Source organism: Chelonoidis abingdonii, chromosome 22 (genome assembly GCF_003597395.2).
Source record: "Chelonoidis abingdonii isolate Lonesome George chromosome 22, CheloAbing_2.0, whole genome shotgun sequence".
NCBI lineage: Eukaryota > Metazoa > Chordata > Testudines > Testudinidae > Chelonoidis > Chelonoidis abingdonii.
Window position 1 is genome coordinate 14919451 of NC_133790.1, and position 21871 is coordinate 14941321.

A 21871-nucleotide genomic window follows, 5' to 3' on the forward strand; every position below is an offset into this window, starting at 1 on the left:
CTAACCTAACAGTAATGTCAGGATTATAGTCTATTTTCCTTGCCCATAGAACCTGGTCTACAGTCTACACAGCCACTCAATTCCATCCAAAATGAACATATTCCAGAAAATAGAGAGACAGTAACTAGCACAGTAACTCACACTGGCTTCCACACAAGACACCACAGTAACTTATGCTCCTGTTCACACACAATTACTGAGGCACTTGCTTTATGCGACAGTTGATCAAAACAGCTTTGGAGCTACTGCTGAGCAGCAGTCATACAATGCCCTCATACATCTCATTACTCATTTCAAGAAACACGTCCAGGCTTGGGTTTAAAAAAACACATTTTATTGATTTTGTTTCTCAGAATGTGAAAAACAAAACCAGATAAAAATAAACATGCAAACCTGTTTTGCTCAACAGTACAGTATGCAGGCACATGGCCCTTATTGCAGAAGATAGAGCCACTGAGCATGGAAACTGGGTGCTCACCCAATAACTATCCCTCAGGGGGCTGGAGGAGGCAGTGCTGACCAGCTTTAAGGGATGTAGCAGCAGCCACGCTTTGCAGAACTTGCTGGCAACCAGGGGAGCTTCCTCCAGCTCTTGCTGGGTTGTATGGGTCCACACCTTTCTCCTTGCAGTACAGACTTGGGCCTATAAAGGCATAGTAGAGCCCGTAACCGTTTTTTTTATTACAGTGGTGCCTGACTGATGTTGGAGGCCAACTATGTTCAGTTCGAAACATACACACCATACGCAACAGTCCTGCCCCAAAGAGCTTACGATCAAAGTAGACAAGACAAAGAGAAGAAGAATGGAAGTCTTACTTTTTGCCATGTTACATATCGAGAAACAGAGGCTTAGAGAGATTCACGGACTTGCCTGAGACTACACAAGAACTCAGTGCCAGGAAGAGAACCTAGATTTTCCCTGACTCTCAGTCCAGGACCTTCATCACAAATCCATCCTTCGCTTCAGTGTCAGATGGAAGAGAGGTATGTTAGTTCTGCAAACTGTACACTATCTCGAAGACAGCAGGCAAGTCCAAATCAGGAGAAGATAGTCACACACATTTTTGGCAATGTTCATTCAATTTCTGGTCTGTCTGAGATCCTAGTTAGAGCTCGTTCATGGTATGGACCAAGAACTCTAAACTGATCCCTAACTTGTTAGGTCACTGAACTGCCATTAAACGGTAACAATCCTGGCTATTTCTGAACTGGTCCATATTTAAAATTCGTGACCTATGGGGGACAGTATAACAACATTGGAATTGACAGAGTTTTTTGTTCCAAGTTGTTTCTGGCAACTTACCAATATCCCAGGCACCTGTAACATGCTCTAGTCTACAGTGTCTAGAACATACAATTCTTCCTTCCTGGTCAGACACAAAGATTGACAAATATACAAAGATGTAAATCACCCCACATCACTCTTCCAAGTAATTCCCCATCTTGTCTCAGGTTCTAATGCTTACTGTGTGCATTCCAACATGAACAATGCTCTGCAAGTACAAACTATCTACATAAGAGATTGGTTGCATTGACAATCTTCAAGGCTTCTTGCTCACTGGTGGGCAAAGTGATCCTGCTGTCTTCCCCAAAGAAGGGCCTGCCTTCCCTCCATGTTACTTCTCACCTCATTTACCATTTCACGCTCATTAAACCAAGGGATTAGGGCCTGATCCAAAGGTCATTAAAGTCAATGGGAGTCTTCCCAATGATTTTCATGGGCTTTGGATCAGGCTATCGAACAGCACAAGTTTGAGCCAGGCATTGTTCAGGCATTTTCCGTAAGCATTTCAACGTATCTCTACAAATGCATGTCAGTTATAACCTGAGCGGCCCACTGCTATCTCAGATTTCCTAGGACTTTCATGGTAGTGGATATTTTGGTTCAAAATGGATATTAGGATCCAGCACTCCATATTAATTATGGCAGGATATGTTCAGACAAATCAATGGAGTAGGGATGGGGAGGGAGTGTGAGGGACGTTTAGATGTTACTAATAATGTGGAGGATCTTGCATATAAGAATGCTGTTCCCATCCTCTGCTATTAGAAACCAAGTTTGCCCTTGTGATGCATTCTGGAGTGCCCAGGACTGAGTCACCTTGTTACCCCTGCCTCCAGCGAAAGGAAGAATTGCTTGCTGACACGACCGGCCTGTCAGCCAACCTACCACTCTCCTCAGGGCTCTGCAAGCCTTTACTTTGCTTTGCAGGTTAACAATAGGTGTAACCCCAGTCCCCAAGCCTCCTTGAAGCACTCCCCTGCAGCATCCAGCTCTTAGCTACTGGACACTTTCAGAAATGACCAGGCAAGCTGCTCCAAAGGATCAGTGCACACATCTGCTTGTTTGATTCAATTGAAGATCGGCTCCAATATAACAGCACAGCATGGAAAGATTTTATAGTGAAAACAATCAGTAGTTTATTATTAAAGACTAAGATTTGAGAGCTAATGCGTAGGGATAACAAATGGAAAAAGAATGGGTTACACAGAAATTGGAAAGCAGAACATGCTTCCTAGAGCCTAACCTTAACTTCACAGGCTAAGTCCTTGTCTAAAGTAGTTCCTTTCACCTAAAGCAATTTCCCTGTGTCTCCAACCAACATGCTGGGGCCCCTCTTTCACAAATACAAAAAGTGCTGTCCCTTTGGTTTCTTCAAGGAATGACTAAGAAGGTCCCTTTTACCTTCTCATATCCTCCAAGTTCCCAGACTCAAAATAACCCCCGGGGTGTGCTGGCTCCAAATTGCCTTCACATCCTCATGTCGACATTGCCATGGTGTGGCTTCCAATGCCTATGTTACAGGCGAGCCAAGGCAGAGAGATGAACATACATCTTTTGTCTGGTCAAAGCCTGCTTGACAACCCTGCTTTGATTCAGGCTTTTATATGCACCCCTTAAATATCACATGTACATGCGACCAGCTAGCAATGTTTATGAGTATCAGTATGATATCAGCTTTTATTAAAGACCTCACTTGACCCTCTTTGGATAAATACTATGAAAGCAATGTGTTGGGTGTAGTGAGTTTTTCAGGTCTGTCAGGAATTACTGTTACCTGACAGTGAACCCTTTGCCAATTGGCTTTGAGGAGTTCTCCAGGGTCACAGGCCTATTCCATATGATTCAGAACAGGGAGAGAGACACATTCCTGTTTCCCCTTTAACTTGACCAAAAAGGAGAGAGAGAGACTATGTCACACTTTCCGGCTCATAACTCTCCTTACGGATTCCACACCAACCAGCCTGAGGTACATCAGGATTCCTTTAAAAGCTAATGTGACCATCACAAGGAAAAGAAACAAACCCCAAACAATCTGGCTACATGCCATTCTTTGGTAAGAATGAATTAAGTTGCTGTGTTCTCAATTTGTCAGCTTTTAAAGCCAAACACTTTTCCTTTTTAGTGTTTGTGTGGGGGAATAAAATACTAACTGCTTTAATCTTTCAAGAAGTTGGAAACAGAGTTCGCTCTTTGATGCATCTAGTTCCATAAATCTCAAAAGCACCAGGACAGAAAATCAATGGAAAAAGAGAGATGGATCATCCACCTGAGCCAAAAGGAATGGCTTGAATTAGATCTGTCAATAATGCCCAGACAATCTGTCAAAGGGTGTTTTTCACGGGGGCAGGGGGAGATAATCTCTTTAATGAGGAAAAATCCAAAGAAACTGGAAGCTTGAAGTGGAGAAGTGAGGATTCCCTCAGATATTTCAGTTGAATTTCATTTCAAGTGGTTTGTGTCCCTAACTTCTGTTCCATTCCAGTGATTCACAGCACAGTCATGGTGCCTAGGACTTCACAAATATAAGGCCACAAATTTATTAAATCTTATGACTAAATGCTGTTTTAAAAGTCCTTTATTTCAGCTATGAAAATAGAACACGCGTGAACAGTAGGCTAAAGATAGATATCAGAGGTCCAGCTAGTGTTCAGCAAGGACTTAATCTTAAAAACTACAAAGGTCTCACTATCAAAGTCTTACAGTGGGATTTGAAGACACTTCGAGTTCACCTAGCTTTTTCTCCCAACAAAATGAGTGGGAGTTTTATTTATTTCCTTTAAAACACACACAAACACACCAACAGAAGTGCCTATCCAATGCTCTGTGTGATCTTGACAGGCTTTTAAAAATTTACTAACAAACCCAGCAATTGCCTCTGATCGAATTAAAAAAACAGCAATATGAACATGACAACAAGAATTCCCTACACAGCACCTCTGTCTTGGACAAGAGAGGAAAGGGTAGACCTCACATTAGACCCTGAAAGTGCAGCAATTCAGGCAGCAAAGGAAGAGAGAGTTCCAAGATATTTTTCCTTAAAATATAGGACCAGTTTATTTGGGTGAGAATTTGTTTTTCTACCTTGCTTTTTGGCAGCCATGAATGTCAGGGCTGGAGATGCCAACCACCTCCTGAGAAGTTAGAGTACAAAGGCCAGGACTTTCAGTTGTTCTCCCCTTGCATAGCATTCTCCAAAGGAATCTATTTTCTGGCTAGATGATGCATTTTGTCAGTGGTTGTTTTATTTGCTGTATGTTGGGGACGGAGAGAGGTTAAAGATTCCTTTCTCTTTTCCTGTTTCTTTGCTGTCCCAAATTATTGGAATGCCAGAGCAAAGTCATATGGACTGCAAGAGCTCCAATGGGGACGAAAAGCACCAGCCCATCTGCTTAGCAAATTAGGTTGCATAGCACCAGCAGAAGTGGTTTAATATGCCTTGGGCCAAGGTCTGCAGATCTACTTTCTTAAAGTTCAGCTTCTAAACCCAACTTTAGGCACCTGAGCAGAGGTGGCTTGATTTGCAGAGGTGTGGAGTTCTTGCAGTTGCTATTCCCGTATATGTTCCTATACTACTGTTCATTGTCATAATATCTGAACACCTTCCAGTTGCTCATTAAACAGTGTGACTAACATCTGTCATGTTCTCTCATCTTCTCCCCGAGGGAGAAAGGTGGGTGGTAGAGTGTTTTGTTTTGGATTTTTTAATACTGTCACCTCTTTAGACTCCAGCAGTTAACCTATACTGGGGGTCTTGCAGATTATTTCCGCTAGGGGGAGAAAGTGATGGAGGCAAGTATTTCTTTGATGCAATCCTGTTTATTTACATAGAATAATGTGCATAAAGTCCTGTTTCTCTGAACACAGTAGGAGATAGTTTATTAGGTCACATTTCTCCACTCAAAAGTTCTTAGCTAGAGAAGCACTTGTAGTATGACCCTGAGAATAAGCTGTCTATCCAGCTTCCTTCTCTGTGTGATTTGTGGTGTTTCTGCTACTTCTCACATATACAGCTGCAATCAGATTAATCCCCTGCATATTATCAGACATCCAAGAAACCCCTTGGATTAGGTGGTTCAGTCACTGCCCAGGCTTGCAGGTCATCTAGTCCTTGGGTGGTGATTTTCCATTGTTACAGCTATCACTAAAGAGCATTTATTTGTTCCTGCATTTAGCCTCAATGAACTCTATAAATATATATATATATGTATATATATATTATATATATTCACACACACACACACACACACACACACTGCTATATTTATGTTAAAGAAGATGAGAACAAAGAAATGCACCTTGCACTGACAGTGGAAGATGGGGAGATTTGCAATGATCCTTAGTCACTGGGAAAGTTCATTGCACAGTTTTGGGATGGCTTTGAGAAAGCTATCTCCTGCACAGTGGGATTTCAGAAGCATGAAGCACCCAGCAAAATCAGGCCACATCAATATAAGAGCGCAGCTTAGGCTCTCTGGTTTGAAAATTTTGCTCTAAAATTTCTCAGTAAGAATCATTTTCTAAAGTGTAGCTGAGCCTACAGTTTACCCAAAAACAGGAACCTTTGACTGCTGACATGTAAAACAATGGGTAAAGTGTGCTGACCAAAAAAGGTTCTGCTCCAGACAGCTTGTCAGCCAAGGAAGCACAATAAAGTGCTACAATGCACAGGAGATAAACAGGGCCAGATCCAAAACTGGTGTAAGGAAAAGCAACTGAAATCAGTGGAGTTTAAAAAAACTTCTTCTAGATCTCTTGCTTTCATAGAATATCAGGGTTGGAAGGGACCTTAGGAAGTCATCTAGTCCAACCCCCTGCTCAAAGCAGGACCAATCCCCAAACAGATTTTTGCCCTTGATCCCCTCAAGGATTGAACTCACAACTCTGAGTTTAGCAGGCTAATGCTCAAACTACTGAGCTATCCCCCTCCCAAAACCAGTTTATGCCACTCCTAATCTGGCTGAGGCTAGGGCAGAGTCTTTGTGCTTGGAATGCTTCACAGGTCAGATGGCACTTGGGAAAGGTTTCTGAAAGAAGAGAGTGAGAAGGTTAGTGGATCATTAATTGAGAGCCTGTTCTAAAACATCAGAAGTTGGCATGAAAGAAGGCAGAGAGTCAGGAATGAGCAGTAGAGACAACAGCAACAGCTAAGAGAGATGCTTGGGTGGATCACAGGGAAGTGATGTTCTGTTAAGACACTCTGGCATGGGTGCCATATAAATAATTATGTCGCTATGCACGAGCAGGCTCCAACAGAAGATTTTGCAAGTTTTGAAGAGGTGGGTAGTCATTCTGCCAAAAGCAACTCATTATCAGCTTTTCTCCTGTGCTAAAAATTAGTTTGCAGCGTGGGTGGGGGTTTTTTCCCACCCGAGGATAATTAATATGCATTGTAGATATTTCTATTTTAAAAAAACTTCTGTTTGCAGTCCCCCAGTGTGTTGAATTTCCCCTAATGACTATGCCCAATTAGTTGGAATCTAGAGCTCAACTTTGTAAGCAGCAGGATTCCTCTTCAGAGGACCAGCTCCTGTGGGAAGGAGAAATCCAAAGACTGAGCATTAAAGCAGCTTTGTTTCACTGAGCATGTTCATCATATTGCAGGGTGGTTGGCATAGGAACCTTCCTGTGGAGACACCTGTGTAGTGCGTAAGCAACCTCCATAAGAATGGAGAATAACGGGAGGCTAGAAGCTACACCCTTCACCTCTCAATTGAGAAAAGTGCCTGGCAGATGGAGGTGGAGCAAGTGCACTTTAGAATCAGTTCATAATCTCCCCACTCTGACAGATACTCCAGCTCCTTCCAGAATGTGTTATTTCTTCCTATATCTGAACGGGATGATCACAGCCTGCTGAGATCCTTTTGCCTTCAGGCGTGGCCGTCTTGATTCAAGTTCCACTTAGTCCACTGTCATCATTTACTGTATCGAACGACATTGTCTTTCAGCTGTTGGTAATTCCAGTGAAGGATTTGAAGGCAAGAGAGAAGAGCTGGGCTGACGGGACAGGATTAAAGAAACAACATTACACAGATTTCTTGGAGATGCCAGTCAGCAAACCCATAAAGTGACTTGCTGGGAGCATTTAGGGTCTAAAGCAGTGAAGTTCTGAACCATGTGAGTAGTTCTATTGATTTCAGTGGGACTACTCACGCGTTTAAGGCCTCAAGCCAGCAAAGCATTTATAAACATGCATAATGTGCTGACAAAAATGCATCACTAATGATGGGGAAACCTGGAAACATTTGAGATCCACTCTGGAAAGTGGCCTGCTCTCTGTGATTCAGCCCTCCCATGCAGCAGAGCTTTCTGGGGCCAGGCAAAGATGCAGACAGCCTTTTCTGCCTCCCTGCAGCCTGAGAAGGAGGTTCCCGGAACCAGGGCCATCCCTAGCGGGGTGCATGGCCCAGGACAAATCAGCCCCTGCCAGCTTGAGGACCCCGCTCTGCATCAGCGGCTGGGCCAGTGGGACGGATCTGGCCTGGTGCCGGGCCACCTGCTGCTGCTGGCAGTTGCCGGTGCCTACCGCGGGGCTATTGTTGGCCACAGCGGCTCAGGGCTCTGCCCGGGGTGGGACACTCACTACACCGAAACATTGGCAGTTAGCTGGATGCTGTCTCCACTAACTGCCAACAAGCTGGCGAGCCTTGCGGAAGTGACGGAATTGTCTTCCGGGACTAACCATGCCAGCCAATGGCACCGGCCCGCAGAGCCCCCCAAAGCATGGAGCCTGGAGCAGTACCCCTATTGGCCTTACTCAAGGGATAGCTCTGCCTGGAACATAACCCCTTTGCTTTGGTGAGCACCTAGCTGATGAACCCAAGCTTGCCAGAGAGAACCTGAACTCTGCAGCCTGGAGTGATGCTGGTTTACATTTTCAGCTAAACCTTTTCTAGCTAGGCATTAGCACCTTATTGCCTATGGCTGGAGAAAGGCAACTTAGTGATTCACACCACTGAAAACTGCATTGACAATCACCGGAGAAATCTTCCCCCACTAACCAAATGCTAATCACCATTTCCACTTGAACTCCAGCCTACTGCAATCCACACCCAAACACTGCTGCCATGGCCCATCTAGAATACAGCTGTATATTAACACAACATATTAATACAGTCAGTGAACCTTCCTTTCTCACAGCAAACAGTTCTCTGTCCATTGACTGTTTTGCTATAATTAGTTTTAATCACTTTTAAAATATTAATTCAATATTGACCTGATAATTGGTACCCGGGTGAATTCTGCAGTGAACCGGGGATGAGGCAACATCGTCCCCAAGTGCCTTCCCATCACAGGGCTGATCACTCCCCTTTGCTCTTTCTGGAGATCTCTAGAAAACTCAGATCTCTGGGAGAAATTAGAATGAATGCCTCCTGCAGCAACCACTTTGGAAAAAGCGAGGTCTCAGGAGAGACACTCTCATCCATGTAATTGGATCCCAATGTCATTGAATCACTCTTGCCAGGAAACCTATTCGTTTTTAGGGAATTAAATTTGCTAACTTCACTGCTTCAAAAAGGGGGGGGGCCGAAAAAAGCAGGAAAGAGAAATGATCGAACTTTGAAATCAGCAGCCTCTCTGCAAACAGCACAGGCTGCCTCTTTACACTTACATGAACTGCGGATGAAACGCTACTAGTGTCTTCTGGAAGTTATTTTTCTGATCTCATCCAGGGCTGTTGTTCCAGCATGCTTGCCTTTCATATGTAAAATATTCCTGTTCCTGACTGAAGCACTAGATGTATCTTATGAAACTGAAAACCTGGGAATTTGCCCATGAGACCCGCGTATAGAAATTCAAATAGGCAAGGCTAAAATTGACAAGCTCCTGCCTAACTGGCTGACTGCAGGACAGACACACTGGTATTCTATGAGGGAATCAGGGAATCATCATAAATAAGAAGAGTGAATCTGAAAGGGCTGACTGTAGACCAAATCTTGGGATTTCCTGTCTAAAACCAACCCCTAATTACCATGAATCTTCCCCTCCAGGGGAAACTGATAAGCCAGAAGGGCTGGGCTAGTTTATAACAACGTCTGTGATGCAGTTTTGGGTAGGATTTAGATGTGTGCAATTAGGAACAGGCCTATTTTGAGGCCCAGAGGGAAGAGGATACTCTCTTTTCAGTGTGGAAAGCCCATGCTGAGATTACAATTGGGGCTCTGCAGCTTTAAAAAGGAGCACTCTGGGCACTGACTTGAGAGAGCTGCTTCACTCAGCCAGGCCATCGTTAGCTTTATTAAACCTGACTCACAGTCCCATATGTTCTCCCTTTCATTTTAAGGAGGTCAGTCCAGAGCTCCCAAACAGGCTTTGGGCTGCCAGCCTAATCAGAGAAGTCTTGCTTTTTTCCATTGTACTATTCTTCGGTGGCTTTTCATAGAGAGCAGTGTTCTGCCTCCCAAGGTCAGGACACAGTTCCCTAATGGATCCCCATACATAATGAATGAACTTATTAATGAATTGATTTGCAGTCGAGTTCACTGCAGGGGGCAGCAGCTTATCCTCAGGTTCCTAACAAGGCTATGATTGAGGAGCCAGCAGGGAAGTCAGGATCTTTTCTGGGACTATTCCACTGTGTGCCCTATATTCAGAGCATTTGACTCACACCACATTAAGCCACTCTGTACTTCCCTGGTACATTGCTTTTCCAATTATCACAGATACTGGCATTTAAGCAGATACTTCCTCCATAACAACATGTAGTTCTGCTACCTAGAGGCCTGCTCCAGTTCCCAAACTGTCATTGACCTCCATAATCAGCCTAAGGTCAGTGCAAAAGTTAAGAGTGCTTGTTATTTTATCCAGATTACTTTGCCTATCCCTAATTTCAATGCTGTGGGGGCAGATTCCCTGCCCTGCTCAGATGACACAAAGGGGAGCAGACTGACTGCATGCCGAAAGTTAGGTATTCCTTCAGCAGGCATAGGACTAGCTCCTACTCCACCCCATCGGCAGCTCCGAGCACAGGGGGAGTGTCAGGAACAGGCAGAAGGAGTCAACAGAGAATTATGCACAGTCTCGTCTCAGCTGGTAGATAGTCTCTTGCAAGCTGTTGCAGTTTAGAGCAGCCTACAGGCTGCTCTAACTTGCATCAAGCCAGGGACCAGCCAGAGAATCAGCAACCTTCCCCTCTCACCACTTATCCACCACGCTGAATGCTTGTTGACATTCTAGCCCATCATCTCAAAAGCAGACTGAAAATCAGGGCATGGTACCAGATATTTCCTTGTTATTACTGGCCATCAAGTAATAGGAATTCAACTCTGAAATAACCACACAGAACTCCTACCTGAATAGCTCCAAATGAATCAAGGAACATAAGCCTATTTTTTTTTCCTATAGTGAGTAATGCCTTGTAAATGAAGCAAACAACCCTCTGATATAGGTCTGTGTGGGCAAAGTTAATTATCTCCAAATAGCTTCCAGAAGCCTCAGATCAATTTATGAAAACAAAAATTAACTTTCCCTATAAACATAATTACAATGAAACAACACTATCCAGGCTAGTGAGAGCGCTGCTTTGGAAGCTGGGCATAGAGCCAAATGAGTTCATTAAGCAAGGTAATTAATAATGGTTTTTCCCTTGCTTTAGGAAGCCATTTATGGCCCTTGAAGTGGAAGGTAGCAAACAAACAATTTACAGGTTTAAAAGATGCTTCGGGGCTGGCTCGTTTTAGAGCCTCCTTACAAGGGAATGGCATTTAATAAAATCTCCAAGGGGGACAGCAAGAGCATTGCTGCTGGGTCAGTCTTCTCTGCTTAAGGAGTTGCTCCGAGGTTCTCTTCCCTGGGAGAAGCCATTGGGATGAGGGCAGAAAGCACAGAAAGAGGTAGAGCAGAGCAGAGCAGAGCAAAGTTAGTACCGTCTGTTTGAAAAGAGGAAGCCATCTTGTCTGTCAAAATCCTCCATGTCCATCACCACCCACCATAAGCACATAAGAATGGCCATACTGGGTCAGCCCAAAGGTCCATCTAGCCCAGTATCCTGTCTTCCAATTGGCCAATGCCAGGTGCCCCAGAGGGAATGAACAGAACAGGTCATCATCAAGCGATCCATCCTCTCTCGCCCCTTCCCAGCTTCTGGCAAACAGAAGCTAGGGACACCATCCCTTCCCATCCTGGCTAATGGCCATTGATGGACCTATCCTCCTTGAACTTATCTAGTTCTTTTTTGACTGTTTTAGTCTTTATCAGCCTAATGTAAGTTAAAACCCTCAGAGAGGGGAAAAGAAACCACCGAGCACATAAAGTCGTTTGGTACTGATGCAACACCGAGCATGAAATGGCTTATCAAACTGTGACCCTTTGCTACCCACTCTGGGCTTCAGTCATATTGCCTCCTTTTTTCAGTCCCTTGCTTTGTTTTAAACATAAAGTGGCTGGATCCATTCTCACAAGGAAGAGTGAGCCCAGATGGCAAACACGAACTGGGCAAGCTGTAAGGAACACAGCTCAGGTTCACAGCACAGCAACTCTAGTTTTAAAATTAATCTCAACCACATTATTGCTTTTCCTATCGGCTCTTCCCGTGTATTTGTTATATACACCCATTTTCTCATATACGTGGATGGTAAGCTCTTTGGGAGAGTGATCATCTTCCTGTTTTACACACACACACACACACACACACACACACACACACACACACACACACTTCTTTTTCAATCATATCAGGACTCTCCAGTCATTACCTACCTAGCACAATCCCCAATTGGGCTCTCCAGTCATTACTACTATACAAATAGCAGCAAGCTAAGGGTTCCTGGTTTCATAGCGGAAACCCATCTTGCAGTAATCTGGTTAATGGTCATGTGCTGCAGTGAAAGAACCGCCTGTAAGATCACCAAATCAGTGATGCATGCTACTGCACAAAAATACCATCAATCTTGTTGACAGATGTTTAATACCAAGGTTTTGTTTTTGCAACATCATGTTGGTCAGGTTTGGGTGGTATGAAACCATAACTATGGGGCAAGGGGTGGCAGTGGGAAGGTGGTAAGTCTTATTTTGTAAGATACATGCCCATCTCTCCTGAAGTTCAGAGGACTTGGTGGAGCAAAACTGGAACCACTCACTAGCAAACCTGGGGCGAACATCACTGACATTTGTTTTGCAAAAATAAAATTGTGACCAGTTATGGCACAGACTGGATAAGGAAAGTTATTCAGATTTCTTCTTCTTAAAATAGAGTATTCAATAGAAATATTAAAATTTTCCACTTTGTGAAAAATGCCAGATTGACAGTTCCGGAGAGCAAACCTGATCACTGTTTTCTTACAGTGGAGGAACAACGTGGGCAAAACCAGTGCAAGCTTCTCCATTTACCCCTCACTGGATTGGGGACCTCTAAGGCTAGGAACGTAGTTCACTCTCCCTTCCGCTAAGGGATTGCCAAGGAGGGTGCCAATAAGTGCTGAATGTGGCAGTGGGTTTTGTGATACGGATACCCAACAAACCCCCAACTCATTCCACAGTGAGCAGTCACTGCAGCAGCCGAGATCAGTAAGGCATAAGTCATTGAGCAGTAATACTTTTGGCTACTGGGGTGAATTTGCAAAGGTAAAAGGCTCTGTGTCCCATTAATAATTGTCTGCATCCTCCAGCACCTGCCAATGACAGATGTGTTAAAGCTCCACATGAAGAACAGCCTACCTTTCCACTGCACTGTTCTAAATAAATTTCCAACATCACCACAGCACCACTTGCCTAAAATGACTCTCTACAACACATGCAGGGAACAAATATAAAGTACCCCATGATGGAATTCAAGCCCACAGTTCAATCAAAGAGCTTGTCTAGCGGTACACCGCAGCACAGAAACCTAACCTATTTATGAATGTCAGCAGAACCCCAAGACTGAATTACGAGGCAGGTATTCAATTATGCAGGATGCGTAGCTGCTTTCTTTAACACAGACTGGAGGGTTAAGAGAGTGATATGATATGTGATATGCTTGATTTCCTTCCACATGACAGCATGCCCTCCCTCCCAAGGAGCTAGAAGGGGCTATGCTGGAGGAGAAGATTACAGTGTTCTGGATGCAGGAGGAGGATTATAGAACGATTTCACAGCACATGCATAAAAGGACAACACTGCATCCTACCCAACAGTAGGACTCTAGTGGCAGGCTCTGGAGAACAACAGCATGTGCACAAAATAGAATAGCTGAAATGCCAGGAGGAAATCGGTATGCGGCTGGGACAACTGGCATCCATAAAGCAGTACCATCAACAATTTACAGAGAGTCTAATGCAGGAAGATTGGGGCACCTATTCTGGAAGGGACTATAGGGTTTAAAGAAACATCGCAAGGTGTTTGAGACTGGTCTTTGGTGTTGAAAGATTGTTCTATGAACAGGGGCTGAGGAAAGCATTCAGGGTGATGGAGAAGAGCTACAGTTAGTAGAAGTTGTAGTCAATAATTAAAGTACGGGACTGCCCAGTTTTGCTGGGTGCTACACAGAAACAGAAAAGAGACAATTCCAACCTTGAAGGGCATAGTGCATGTAATGTAGGAAAACTGATTTATCTGGGCCTTATACTGCACCCATCATTGTGGTATCTGGGCATCTGTATCTGTTACAGCAAAGTGTCAGTGTATGTGATGGAAAGTGAGGAGATTATAGCATTTGGAGGTCAAAGACCTACAGTGCCTGTAGTAGGAAGATGTTTAGCCAATGGTGGGAAAGGATTGCAGCATATGATGGAGGATAAGGAGTCACAGAAGGACAATAGTGCATGTGATGTAGGGAGATGATTCTCTATCTAATGCGGCAGGATTACAACATGTCTGATGGAGGAGGCCTATTGTGTTTTTGCTTGTAAAGGAGGATTATTGCGTATCTGATCTAGGGGAAGGATTAGTGTCTTTGAAGCAGGAGCTGAACTACAGTACACTGCAGGGAGATAATGCATGTAATGTAGGTGGAAAGTGAAAATGGACCTATTACTAAGGAGATGTGAGACTGGATTTCACACAGAAGTCAGTCTGCATTGGTGGAAATTCTGCATGGAACCCACAGGCTCTGTAGGCGTGTATATCAGCACATGGCACAGGACTTGTACCAACACACAAGATACAACAGCAACTCCTGATTTGCTGTTGGCCAGTTACTGATTACATCCATCTCCACTGCCAATCACACTAGTCCTGCACACTTCTCCTTCCTGCAGAAGAACTAGCCTAATCTTTCCTTCATACCAATTTGAATTTGCCCCAATTCCCCCTCCCCTCACTCCCAGACGTGGTCTTCTGGAGCCCATACTCACCTCTGCCTATTCTGAACCATCTCCCCCTGTGGACACTTCCTTGTGCCTCAATAGCCAACCCTCCTCCTGCTGTTCCATTTATAATTAAAGTCATCATTGGATTTGACAGTGATCAACATGCAAAATATGTGCTAACATTTTCCAGTGTATTAAGCCTGGTGCACATATCTGTTGCACTCTCCATTATGGATACGTCAATACACTTCCAATTAAACCTCGTTACAAGACACTTGAGTTTTCATTGAAATCTATAGGACCACTCTATTAGTGCAGGCATCATACTGGGGAAGGCATCACAGCCACCCTAACAGAACACAAACCAGACAGCACATAACACACCAGATGGTACTTATCCAGATATTGATCATAAATCTTTGCAATGGAAACTGCAAAAAGAGAAGGGAAGGCACAATTGATTATTAGTATCATACAGTCCCTACTTTGGTGTTTAGAGATTAGCCTAGCATAAATAGATACCAATCTTCATTAACGTCTTTTAGGCCCCAATAATCAGCTCATTGCTCTGTGGCATCCCTACTCATTCCACCCCAGAATAAAACTGAGATTCTGGGAGGATGGGCCTGATTCTGATTTCATTTGCACCACTGTAAATCTGAAGTAACTGTTGCAGTTATCAAAGTTGCACTGATGTAAAGCATAAATAAGATCAGAATCAAGTACTAAGCCTCAGGTCACATGAGCCAAATTAATCCTTGGTGTAACTAAATCAGTGGAGTTACACAGGGATGAATAGAACAGGCCTTCCAGCCTGAGGCCAGCTTGGCATTCAAGGTTGCATGCACAGGAAAGCCAGAGGGCTGGAAGGTTTCTCTAACTGAGAGACCACCAAATTTGCTGAGCCCCAAATCCTGATGAGTACCGTGAGGAAAAGAGAAGCAAGGAGCTTGAGGAATTGGAACAGGGCAGGAAGGCCAAGGACAGAGGGGCACAGAGTGTGTACAGGAATACTCAGAAAGACAAAAGAGGAAAAAACTTGTCCATGCCAAGGTAGCTGTCTGGTGTGGTCAAAAGGTGTGGATATTTTAGTGTGGCCCCATTCTTCCAGTCAATAATTTCCAATGATTGATGCAAACTCATAAGAAGTCTGGAGTGCTACAGGAAGGTGATGTTTTCCCCACACATGTAGTTGGAAGGAAAATAGCTTTCTTTGTAGTTCATTTCCTGCATGTCAGTGTCACTGCGTGGCTAGCTTTGGCCCATAAGCACACAATGTGTTTACCCACATTAGCTGCTTTAGAAAGTTCAGCCTGCTAAACACAATTGTAAGAAAATATTGACAAATAGATATTTGACAGGGTGATCTGACTTTTATTGATCCAGGCTGCTGGCAGGTCTGAGCACATTGCATAAAGAGGCTTAAGGTCTGCTGACTCATTGTGGCAGGTGCAACAGGTTAATTCCACCCTGGATGCAAGGGAGATGGGAGCAGTTTTCTAAATACAGGGAACTAGGACAGAGGAGGTTCTGGAAAAAAACTGAAGGAACAGCCAAGCTCAGGCAGGAACTGGGTGGGATCCAGAGCATCTCACCTCTAGGCTTCTGGTTCAAGTCTAGCCCAGATCCACATAGCACCTGGCCATCACCCTTATCATCTGAGGACTGTTCACGGTCTCAGTTCAGTGCCTACCAGACAGAGAAAGACATCATGGGACGTGAAAAATTAATTTCTGTCATGCCCACAAAAAGTCATCTTCAGAACAGTTTTGCAGCACACTGGCTAGATGATGTGAGGAAGCAGTATTGCTGCATCTGTGTGACTACAGAACTAGCATCTCTTTTCAATCTCGCAGTTGCCAGGAGGATACACTAAACAGAAAAAAACCACTCACAACTGTCCAATGCCACAAGAGCTGGGAATAAAAACCAAACAACCTCACCTTATTTTGTGCTACTCTAATAGCTTTCCTTCCTGGAAGGTACTGACTCCTGATGGAGGTACTCCTGGGAACAGATATTGCGGTATCCAGCACTGCATCCTCACTCCCAGAACGACCACTTCCCGTAGTAGCACATTCAGAGATTAAAACAAATTAGATCTTTTATACTAATCCTCTGCTAATACAGTAATATTCCATATTGTGCATTTCATTGTACTCTGTCTCACAACTTGATAGCATATGGCCTGGTGACACAGATGTGCTTTAAATTATGAACTATAGGACAGTTATTAAGTCAGAGTTGTGCCACTTTATTGCCACTGAGGATGTGGCCCGTAGACCCAAACCAACTCCTCAGACACAAACACTCTGCTCTAGGAAAGTCCAAGTCCAGATTCAATGTTGGAGCATCAAGTCACTTCCCATTGGAATCTTTTTAAATGTTATTTTCTTGCCAAATCCTCCTGCCCAAAGCTGTCCCTTTGAGAAGAGAAGCAGTAAAATGAGTAAGAAAGCAAATACAACGCCCACTGAAGTTTTACCAGAGGGCGAACAGAGTGGGACTCCATAAAAAGTGAATCATTATCATTAGAAGCAGCAGCAAATAGTTTGAAGTGATCTTTGTTTCATCACCACCCACCCAACTTTTCCCCTGGCTTCAGACTGCAGCAAGAGCACACTTCAAAAAGAGATGACAAAAAAAGCAAGATCTAGGAAGGCACTCCCTCCTTTGCTTCGAGATTTATGAGTCCAGCAAGGGGTCAATGGGCTAGATCAGGGGGTTTCAAGCTGGGGGTCAGGACCCCTCAGGGGGTCACAAGGTTATTACATGGGGAGGGGGTCATAAGCTGTCGGAGAACTACTGGGCTAGACTGACCCATGGTGTACCCAAGGCTAATGACAGATGAAGGCAGAATTCCAGTTCCTCTTTTTAAACTAGCAACTCATTTGTTGAAAGGTCCCCTGCAAAATTACAGCCAAACCCCATGATAAACTCTGTGCAGGCAGATAGACCCCTGTGCTCATGCAGGGCACCAGCGTGTGCAAGACTGACCCCCAAGGAGTAATGTATTGGGTGGGGCCTTATTGTAGGACCAATTCCTGATTGTGAGGTGCTGCGCGCTCTCAACCCATGAGTGGGAATTAAGGGCACTCAGCACCTTGCAGGACTGGCCCTGTAAAATAGAAAAATCCCACAGCTTGAGTGGGACACACCGAATGCCCATGGAGAGCTGGGTGAAGATGGGCACTAAACACAGAAATAGGCTCCTCCTCCCGCTCACACAGGACCAAGCAGCATTTTTTGGTCTCCTGTGGGTGAGTGTTGGTTTGGGAGAAGCCATGTGACCTACAGCTACTGTATAGGGAAGACATTTGTCTCACCAACCCACGTAGCATTGGCCCTGTTCCCCTCTGGTGACCCAGCTATACAGAGGCTTCAGGGCTTCTTTACAGAGCAGTTGTTGGTAAGGCCGCTATTAGCCCCACCCTTTCATTATGCTACCAGAACTTTGATTTTAGTTCTAGAATGGCCACCAAAGCAAGTTCCCTCCAAGCAGGAGTCCTTACCACAGAGTTGTTTCCAACAGAGCCATGCTCCCTGTCAGGCAATAAGGCACACAGGGAGTGCTGTTATCACGAGATAATCACGTCCTTGGGGTGTTACACAGCATAAAATGCAGCTGTGCTTCTGATCCTTGGGGCCGTAATTATCTCCTCACAGTCCGTGCTGCTGCCTTTACTGCTATTATGAAATTTCCTGAATTTCCCCATCTCCATAAATTAATGAGAGCTATTTATCTGGAGCCCTTCTAACCACCACTTAGCATCTGAAAACTTTCCACTGCAAGAAGCACTTGGACCTGTATAATTCAATTCCACTTGTGATGCTGATTTTTTTTTATCTGTATAAAAGATTTGTGATCAGGATTTTTCAAAAGTCTCATTGTAACATTAAACCTAGGTCTGCACAGAGCAGGATGGATGATGACTCATTGTTCGGATACACAGTTAAACCCAGAGAGACCTCATCTCAACCTATTAAGCCTCCAGTGAGTTGTTCTAGGCTTTGGTATAAAAAGAGCCTCTTGCTATTTGCTGCTTTTTCCTCTTAATTTCTTAAGGGGTACCCAGAACTCCTGGCCTGCACTCCTACTCTGGAGCAGGGTTTCTTGTAGTTAAGTTCACACATCCATTCACTTGCTCCTTTTTTGCTGGAAAGGCTTCACCATCTAAGAGAATAGGAGTACTTGTGGCACCTTAGAGACTAACAAATTTTAGTTGATAGATTTCCACTCCATACAGCTAAATGCAGTGCCTTGCATAATGACAGGTTTCAGAGTAGCAGCCGTGTTAGTCTGTATCCACAAAAAGAACAGGAGTACTTGTGGCATAAGGTGCCACAAGTACTCCTGTTCTTTTTGCGGATACAGACTAACACAGCTGCTACTCTGAAACCATCTAAGAGGTATCCCATGCCAAATTGTCTACTTAGTGGTGACCCAAAGCAGAAGTATTCTTCGAGTGGCTTTGAGCAGCCAGGCTAGCTCACCCAGTGCATGCACATCTCTGCTGGTCATGGCGTTCTTGCTCCTAAAGCACACCAGAACACAGAGAGCATTTCGGAGGCAAAGGGCCCCACCTGCACCACCACGTTGTGTGAAGTGCTTGCTATTCACGAATGAGACCCTGAAGATCATCCTTCATTTTGGAAGCTGGGACTCTGGACTGCAGGGGGCAGCACAGCTGGAAGAAGCTATCATAGCTATGTAATGTTTGACTAAAAACATAGTTTAATACCAGCCCTCTGTGCCTTCAGAAGGACACTCCTAGCAGAGGCCTCTTGTGCGGGTGACCTCCCACGTGCATTAGCAGCTACTGGAGTGGCATTGGATACTGACCTTTGTCATGTCTCTATATATACCAACATAAATGTTTAACTTTATCTGGATGACTCAGTATTTGTCTGGCTTCAGTGAAACCCGTCCCATAGGGGCTATATGAGCAGACCTATTCAGTGCCTTCCTGGTGGATGCTGCTTCTCCTGTATCTTCCTTTTCCAGCCCCTCTCTGTGCACTGATTTTACACTGAACAATATAATGCCATTGATTATTAAGGCAAATTCCCCATCGATTTCAAGGGCCCACCCTCCTGCAAGCAAGTTACATCACTTTTGCTTTACAACCATTTTCTGAGCCACCTTTTATGTCACCACTGAACTTGGACTATTGATGCTACATTTGCTGATCCAAAATCATCCTTGGAAGGCCATTGACTTCAACAGAGCTGCAACCGATTGACATTAGCCCTATCTGTTTTTTCAACCCATTAGTTCCAAAGCATGTGTGTAGCAGAGAGGAGTTAGGAACCCCACCTACACTGTGTGACACAGAGCAGACTATATCTTTCATTTTCTATGATATTTATTTCATTGCAAAACACCCAGAGTTCAGATCTTTGCATTTGAACAAGATCTTGCATTTGTCCTCCAAAATAAATGCACTTTTAAAAAAAACAAAAACAACTTTGCCTAGAGAAAAGCGTTCCTTGTTTTGCATTAACTGAACACCAATTCATTTTATAACATAAAACAAAATAAAAGTTGATCAGGAGGAAGGATTGGCATCTCCCCTAGATTTATGGCCATTTTATGCAGACTGGGAAGGGAATTCTCACGTTAATGTAGCACTGGACTTCTCCCACCAAGCTCACGTTCACAGAAGAATTTAAAGTTCCCTAAGGGTGTCTGGAGTCTGAATCTGACGAGACGGTGATTTGTTATTTATGTTGCAACAGTGCCTGAGATTTTCTAGGCATTACACATGTGTATAGCATGACACAGCTCTGCCCTGAAGAGCTCACAGTGTAACTAAATTAGCCAGACAAAAGCATAAAAGCAAAATGTTCAGGATGATGTTAGAGGTTTTCCTCCTCTCCCATCTCTTTTCATGGAAAAAACCGTGAATTTTCCACATTTGTTCGTGTGCACCACTATCGTGGGAGACAACCCAATAGCTCCCTCAGGCTAATAGGCAAAACAGATTATCCATGTCTAGCCTCTTGAGCAATCAGAATGTCTGAACAAGAAATCGCAGTCATTGACATGCCTTAAATCATCTAACGGGGCAGTGTTTAGCAACAAATATCAACCAAACAGGAAGCAACACACTGAGCCAGGCACAGCAATTTAGTATGGAATAACTCCATTGACTTCCATGACCCGAGTCAAGCCCAGGGAGGCCTTCCCACCCCAAACCTGAACCCAAGCCCAGGGAGCCGATCCCAGCAGAATCCTGCATCTAGACATAGGTACCCTACCTGCCCCAACCCTAACCCAACCCCAGGAACTCTACCCCCACAGCACTACCCAAGGTGGGACTGTGCCACCCACCCCAATCCTAACCTCAGCCCAGGGATGTCTAGCTGTTCCAGTCCTCACTGGAGCTCCAGGAGCCCTCAAGAGCAGGACCCGAACCCCTAACCCAGGGAGACCTATCCCTCCCAGTCCCTAACCCTAGGAGTGGATGCCTTACCCACCCCAATAGTAACCCTTGCCCAGCCATCTCCGCACACCCAAACTCTAACTCCAGCCCACAGAGACCTACCCTGAGCCCACCACTCCTACCCCAGTTGGAGCAACCCTTCCCTGCAAAACCCTAAGCTGGGAACGCCTCCCCATAAAACACCAACCCTAGCCACCTGTGCCAACCTGCCCCCTAACTTGGGGAGCTCTTCCCTGCAAAGCCTTAACCCTCACCCCAGGAACCCTCCCCTTTAGGACTCTAACCATAGCCCATGGGAGCCCTACCCACCCTCATCCTCACCTGGGAGCCCTTGCTGCTCTCACTCTAACCCTCACCTGGGAGCTCTTCCCATCCCCACCCCATCCTGGGAGACAGCCCCCAGAACCCTACCCCAGGCAGCTCAACTTCTCCCCATGCTAATGCTGTTCTGGGGAGCCCTCCCATGCACACCCATCACCTGAACCCTACTCACCTGGGCTCTATCTTAAAACAAACAGTGCTATTTGCAGAATGTGTCCACTTGTGCGCCTATTCCCCCACCACTCCCCAAATCCCATGCAACTCATGTTTTCCTACATGGGAATATGAACAGCCCTATGTTTAGGGGCACAGATCAGTACTTCAGCTACTTTTCCATGTTAGTTTTAACTTCCGAGAGGAAGTAGTGCAGGAAGAAGTGCAGTTTGTTGTTCAAGTTTTTAAGTGATCGAACATTTGTCTTTTTTTTCCTACTACAGAAAGCTGCCAAACCAAAAAGCTCTGTCCTGTTTGTAAAGCAAATCCTTGAGTATTATTTTTCCAAGAGCCAATGTCATCACAGAAATATTACTTGAAAACAATCTAAAATTACACTGCTGAGTGCAACGTGTTCTGGAGTTTTTGTTGGCATCACTAAG